At 38.1% G+C, this 7393-nt stretch overlaps 1 protein-coding gene across 1 annotated transcript in view; it reads right to left on the reverse strand.

Annotated features, from left to right (window-relative positions):
- The window catches only part of LOC135706452 (coiled-coil domain-containing protein 12), an 86168-nt gene extending 79002 nt beyond the window's left edge, over positions 1–7166 (reverse strand). The window contains exon 1 of the mRNA XM_065228066.1: positions 7155–7166. The gene's annotated coding sequence lies outside the window, so the exon portion shown is untranslated. The remainder of the gene's footprint in view (positions 1–7154) is intronic.
- Positions 7167–7393: the final 227 nt, after the last annotated feature.

Raw genomic sequence — 7393 nt, forward strand, 5'->3', positions numbered from 1 at the left:
CTCCAAATGTTTCTCTCGAAAATGTAGAAAACTCCACTTCCAAACTCCACTATGCCTCTGTGGCGTGTCATGCTGTTCTGTCGTCGTCGTGTATGGCTCGTCTAGGTGAGTTATGTTTACAAGTTTCTGTTCCTCTTCCTACCCATGTTCTCTCTCTGTGTTTGGATGTTTTCTGTTTTTGTTTTTAATTTCAAGCCTTGTCGGCCGATTTTCCCAACTTGTGCTGCTGAAAACTTCGAAAAGGTTTCCTTCTTCTGACTTTTTTTTAAACCACCTTCGCTCGGTCCTTTTACCGAAAAGGTCGACGGCACCAGCTGCAGAGTGGGAGTTTTCGGTTGATTCCCCTTCTCGAGTTGCTTTTGTTTGTGTGATTAGGATCTTTATTATAGGCATTAGAAGGGTATCGAACAGGCAGGTAGATTGTTGTAGCGCTTCTCCGAAGAAATGTGGGATACGATGAAACCTGAGCTGCGATTCTAGTTGTGTTTATTTTTTGCTCACCTTCTGGTGCCATATAGTGGGGCTAATATGATAGCCAAAGTGGGTTTTCGATACCCCAGTGATTGGTGGGCCATTTTTTGTGAGATTCGAAATTCGCAAACTCTACGAAACGAATCCATCAAATTGACTTTTTTTTTGGATAAAGTTCGGTTACAGATTTTCACTGGATAGAAATTCGGTGCAGCAATATGTTCGACATTGGGGTGGTAATTTTGTATGCCGATGAAACTTTGAGAGATGGCAAAGGTCTTGTGTTGGACGAAAACGGGTCAAATAATTGTGGCTCGTACAGCACAAGAGGTAGGGCACTCAAAGTTCACTGGAAAGGTTTTCACGTCGTCGGTACGGGACCGACCGGCTATACCTAGTAGCAAGTGTGTCGTTAAAAAGCGAATCGAAAGTCGCATGCAAAAGCACTAGGTGACTGTTCAGCAGCATATCCTCGCACGTATTTGAAGTTTGCCGTGGGTATACTACCCATTTTACTGAAGCCAGTGATTTCAAGCAAGTTTCAAAGCTTCTTTAGGCTCAGGACGTTGTTGCCTTCCCTTCTTACCATTTATTACCCTATGACCAACTGCAACTGCTACTACATTGACCGGAGCATTTATAGTCACGTCTATGAAACTCATCGTTTGCTGCACTCTTATAATTTTTACTCTGGTGTTCGTTTTTCCATTCATGCAAGGCGTCCCGGAGCATTTGGCTTTGTCGCCTTTTAGAAGCTGCACCACAAGTGGCGCAAGTGGAGAGAAAATACATCTTTCGTAATTTAAATGTGTGTTACGAGTTCGTGCATGCACACCAACAACTTGAGCGATGACGGCGATGGCTGCGACAACGACGATGATGATGATGATGAGAACAGAACGAGCATATAAAGTATGATTTAACAGAAACTCTCGAAATAGTTTCAACAGTGTGCTGGATGGGTTGATTTTTCTCTGTCCTTCCGAGTGGAGGTTGGCACAAGTAGAGCTGAGCTTATAATGTACATACGGCACAGCAGTGGCAGTAGCCTAGATATTCATCTCGAACCGGCCAAATAATCCACCCCCTAGTAGCAGATGCAACGCAAATATTATGGTAATTGACGTATTTCCGAGGATGATTGCAATTCAATTTCCATGATGCCTTCAACGAGTATGAGACAGTTGCTATTGTAAATGAGTGTTAGTGATATTGGCACTATGGTCTGAATGTAAATTAGAAATCGATTGGCGAAAATTGATATTTAAGAGTTGTGTTGCATATTGAGGTTCATATTTTAAGGACGTGAGTATGGTAGACATAGCTTTTTGTCATGGCATAGAATCTACTACTGACACTTGAAATTTTTGACATGACACAAATTTTTAACAGTCTAAAGAAATCACTTTCAGTTGCTGAATTTCAAAGGAATTTTACAGCCATCTGCAATTTAATAGTATTTCAATTTCATTTTATTACAATTTAATTGCAATACAATTTAATTGTATTACACATAAATTACTACTAAGATAACTCCTTAAAAAAATCATGATTATGTCCATGAAATCAAAATCAAGTCAAAGTATGAACTTTATATTAATACCCAACTGCGGTGATGTGCTTAGAGAAATTTCAGGAAAACTCAAGATGGCTTTCGAATTATTTCGATTTTGATTTCACTAGAATCATCATTATGCCCAATGCAAGCTGAGCAAATAATATAAGCCTTTCAGAACTAGCCCAGAGGATTTCAAGGGCAACTCTAGAGTACTTTCAAGATGATTCCCAGTAAACTATCAGAATTAGGCCTGAAAACTTCATGACAAGCTTAAAGGTCTCAGGGTAAGCAGATAATTATGTTATTATTTTCAACGTAGCATGTTAAAAAGGCTTGTTTCGTTGTTTCTTTTAATTTATTAATTGATCTAATATGTTTCATTGAGTTGTTATGTTTGTTAGAATGTTATTTTTTATTGAAATACCCGTGACATCCTGGGAATCAATTATATCGTTATTATTTTTATTATTATTATTGATTATATGATTAATTTAAGGAAAAAGTTTCAAAAAGGTCCACCAATACCTTCCAGTTTCACATTTTATTTTATAACAATTTCATCGTTCATCGTTTTGAATAGGTTTTTCTTCTACCTCGACCAAAACTGTATTTTTTTTTGCTGCAGATGTATTTGCATTGAAATGGAAAAGCATCGCAATAAAACCAACCAAATATTTCCAATCTCCATTTCAATATTCGAGTTTGTTCATTTAAAAAAAAGTCATTTTATGCATGAATAACAAAGCTCTACCGTGCATGAATTTCTCTGTACGGGATTTATCCAAACAACTTCTGTGACACTGAGCAATTCAGGGCCAGCAAAATAATTCCAACAATGAGAATTTGTGCATTCCATCACGGGCGGCCCGATGCGGTGACTCGATGACGTGTGTACCCATCCGATCCGGGACCATAATGGGAATATTTGTTTTAATTTTTCTCGTGTCCTCCTCATTTCGATCATGTGTCATCGCTTCGGTGTACGCCGGAATGACGTGCTTGGAATAAATTAGCACTGCATCCTGATGCATTTTCGTTGGTACAAGTCAGTTGCTTCCTACCCGACTGTTTCCGATGATTTCCTGCTTCAGTTTGTCTGTATATACTTTTAATTTCAATAACACTGTTTTCAATGGATTTTCATTTCATCATACTCTCCCGGCAGTTATCGTAATGAAGAAGGTCATCGAAACACCACAAACAAAAGAAACAAAAACGATAGCGCATGAGTTCACATAATCAAATTCCATTGAACAGAAAGGTCACACAGGAAGCACCTGTCCGCGCGCTCTCGACAATATCGACAACGACCGAGCCGAGCGTCACTAATGGTAATGAATCCTGAATCGCGTGCCTGGCATACACAATCGCCTCTGGGGGGTGTCGCTGGTGATGATGGAATAATAATTTTCTCCGCACATTCGGGCACACATTTTCTGGCCATTTCGCGCCTTGTATGTAAACCTGTGTGTGTGTGTGTAATAAGTATGTATGGTTGGTCACTCTTCGGCGCACAAATGATTCCTTTTGTTTCCAGCTCAATGATTTATGATTATTTTCACTTTTTCACGGGCCTTCTGGTGACCGTCTCCAGTGGTATGCCGATGATGGTGTAGCCTTTGACCCGCCCACAGTTTTACCGTGGTTATACCATGGCAATCATACAGCTCCAATGTCAGACTCAGACGGAGTGTGAGATTCGTGATTTTGGTCTCTTTCCCGCTGTACTTCTGTGGGGGGGAAACGGAAGCGGAAGGAGGCGGAGGGAGAAGAGGGGACAGGTTGACTCTATTGAGTGGTAAAACTGCGTGACAAACACGTGCCCCCAGGTTTCCGAATGAGTGTGTGTCTATGTATGCTCTGTTGCAGAACAGCAGTGGCAGAAGCGACAAGTGCCTGATCCCATCGCACCAGGAGGCACTCTGTGGAAATGAAAGGCAAAAAATCGTTTGATTGATAGTCTATAGACTACAGCGGCTGTTTTGCTTCTCGTTTCATAGAAACAGTGAACTCTCCAGTGAGTCGATGATCTATCCGGGGATATGGTGTCTTCAATAGCTTTTTCATAAATTCATTGTTTTCGATATTTCCGTGAGGAGAAGTTTCGTCCTTATCGACTTTAGCAGGGTTCACTGTATTATTGAGCCATGTTGTTTTTCCTCGATGCTCCTTCGATTATGCGGGTGTTTTTTTTGTCTTTTGGTTATATGGTGTATGAAACGATACATTGAAAATGTGGGACAGGTGATTAGTGGATTTGTGTTTAAATTTCCTATAATGTAATTTAATTGTTATATAATGAAGATTCGATATTCATTCATGAATTGAATCCGCGCGGTAAAGTAATCCTACTTCACCTAAGCACTTCCAGGCCAGGAAGGGCAAAAATGTTGATGATGGAGAATTACACTTAACTAGTGAAATGGGGGTTTTTTCATGAAAAAATGGGTCTTGCTGAGCTAATAAAAAATCTCTTGAAAACGACTGCATTTAGAAAGTGGATCCAGGGTAGCCAGCGAACCGGGAAGACCAAGAAATACCCGGGAATTTACTTTATTATTTTATTGATTTTACATTATAGTTTTGCTTTATTTTTTTTTAAGGAATAACAAGTTATGGATAATGTTGTTTTTCTCTACACAATCTTGTGTTGAGAATTACGAAACCTAAGCTTAAGAATTCTTTATGATTTCTGAACTATGTAGATTATGTGTTCTATTTAAATTGGATCAAAAATTTAAAATTGTTTAATTGAAATGTAGATTAATTTCCGGTGACTCTTGGAGTTCTAACGTGATATGTATTGCTTACAAAAAAAAAAAAGAACAATTGGACACGAAAACCGCTTATAACACTTTACAAGTCTCTAGTCTGAAAATTATTTGGAGGTTCAAGCTTATTCAGGGTGTCGACTCAATGAAGAAAATCAAATTCCCTGATATTCCCTAATTTTCCAGTAATTTAAAAAATCCTTGTATGGTGTCTACATGGTTTTGTCAACATGACCTCATCAGCAATTACTTTCCTCAGATATGTACTACTCAACAAACAATTCCAGGTGCAGACCAGCCTGTAAGGCACAAATTAGCTGCATAAAGGAATTTTTGGCTGTATTAGCAGCCAAAAATTTTAGTTGGGTAGTGCATTATGGACATTTTATCATGAAATAGCACATGGACCTCTAACCCATGAAGAGTGGTATAGTACAATCTAAAATTGAATAAAGTGTTCGATACATTTTATAGGATGCAAAAAAGAAAGAAATCGCTTGTTTCCAAAATACGGAAGGCACCGCATTTTTATAAATTAACAAATTGTAAGCGCCAGGGAATCAGTTCAATTCATGATTAATAGTGATGTGTGAAGGAAACTGCTACCATCTCAATGTCTAAAATTTCATTGAGAATATAATTTTCCAAGCATATAATGAAGAATTAGAATACTGAATAACGCCACTCTATGCTGTTGAGGCAATGTTAGTCTACGTCTCTTGAATCATTATTCAATCATAAAAGTGCTATTCCAAAGCCATTATCGTAAATACTCATTTAGTTTATTCTCTGAGCTAGTCAGGCTGGCAATAAAGAACAAGAACTACAAGTGATCAGAAAAAAATATCTCCTCTTAACTCTTTATCAGTCTTGAATTCGTTAAAAAGCGCTCCAATGCACCCAAAGGATCTACGCCAGATGCAATCAGTCGTAACATCTATTAAGAGACGCACATACCCATTTGGAGGATATATTTGCAACAAATAACAACGTCTAGTGTCTACGGATATAGATTTTTTATCAACCCTCAGGATCTCAGTTTAACTCAGGAATGTGTCAACACCCAGCAAGAGCTAAATTTATATTAGGCGCAAAATCATTAAAATACCCTTTTGTTTTAGTAATTCTTGCTTAACTTGCAAAAATGCCACATCAAGCATTGAGCAACCACAAATTCGCAGCTCTATTTAAAATTTTAGACCATCCTTAAAATACACATACTTCTGTGGTTAAGAAATATTTCCCTGAATGTCATTTAAATTCATCATGATTTTCCAGGTCCAAAAATGAATTCTCTGATATTCCCAGATTTGCCATGTTTTCCAGGTAGTCGAAACCCTGTTATTAGTGCTCTATTATTTAACATTTCGAAGAGAATTCTGCTGTTTTGATCTTTAACCTTAATTTTCATATTCTCATGTAAACTAGACGCAAAAAGTGATTTTTTCCCCCCAATGTTCAAACCAAATTGGCGCCACTGTGTCTATATGAGAATCTGAAAATTATTCGGGAGGCAAAGTGTCTCGCCCACCACCCTCCCATAGATCGACAGTTTCGGAATTTTCTCACTAAGCGGTGTGAGCTTCCTGTATACCTACATTTTGGGATTTTTTGGAACGGAGACGACTGCCTCTACGGGAAATCAATGTGTGACATAATTTTGGAATTCAAGATCGTAGTCCTCGGTTTTAGAAAACAAAAAAAAAAAAACTCAAATACCCAGCAGAATTAGTTGATATAAGTTAATATTGAAAAAAGGGATTCAAACATTGGGTACCCCGGTTTTACCGTGTACACTTTTTGTAAGACTGAGTACTTATAGTGCAGTAATTGAGTACATATAGAGCCTGGAAATGGATGATGATGCCATTTTAGAATCCAAGACGGCAACTTTCGTTTTTTTTTAATTTTGAAACAGCATCAATTATCTATATTTCTGGCATTTCCACGTCATCCCGTTCTTAAAATGCCCATATTGTGGGGTATTTCAAATTTTGTCACAAACCGAACGTCGTCATCTTGGATTCTAAAATGGCGACAATTATTTATTTTCAGCTTCTTCACGTCGTTCCCGTTCCGAAAACACCCATATTGCAGGGTATTTGAAGTCACCATCATGAATTCCAAAATGTCGTCAATCCTCTATTTCCGACCTCTACACGTCGTCCTCGTTCCAAAAATAGCCATATTGTGTGATATTTTACGCTTTTTCACTAGCAGTGCTACAAAATCAATAACTACAAAATTCTGAATTTCACTAGCCACTTGATGTCAGGATCAGTTCACACAGTTAGATTATCAATATCATTCGCCTCAGTGTCAGTGCGCAAATTACATTGACATCGTAAAGGGACCACTGATATTCAAAGTTCTGCCGCAAATGTTTCTTATATACGCCAGCTAATCGAATGACAATCTTTAGAAAACTCATCAGTAATATTAAACAATGCAACTGCTATACAAAAAAGTTAATTTATTGAGATAAAAGTAAGAATGTTTTCCCTAGTGATATTCATGTGGATAGTAATATCAAAGCCGTACCGCCTGATATTAAGCTTACTACGAATATCAGTGTCGGAAGTGAAATTCAGTT

The sequence above is a fragment of the Ochlerotatus camptorhynchus genome, unplaced genomic scaffold, assembly GCF_037179485.1.
Source record: "Ochlerotatus camptorhynchus isolate MF236.1 unplaced genomic scaffold, CSIRO-AGI_Acam_v1.1 ptg000278l, whole genome shotgun sequence".
Lineage (NCBI taxonomy): Eukaryota > Metazoa > Arthropoda > Insecta > Diptera > Culicidae > Ochlerotatus > Ochlerotatus camptorhynchus.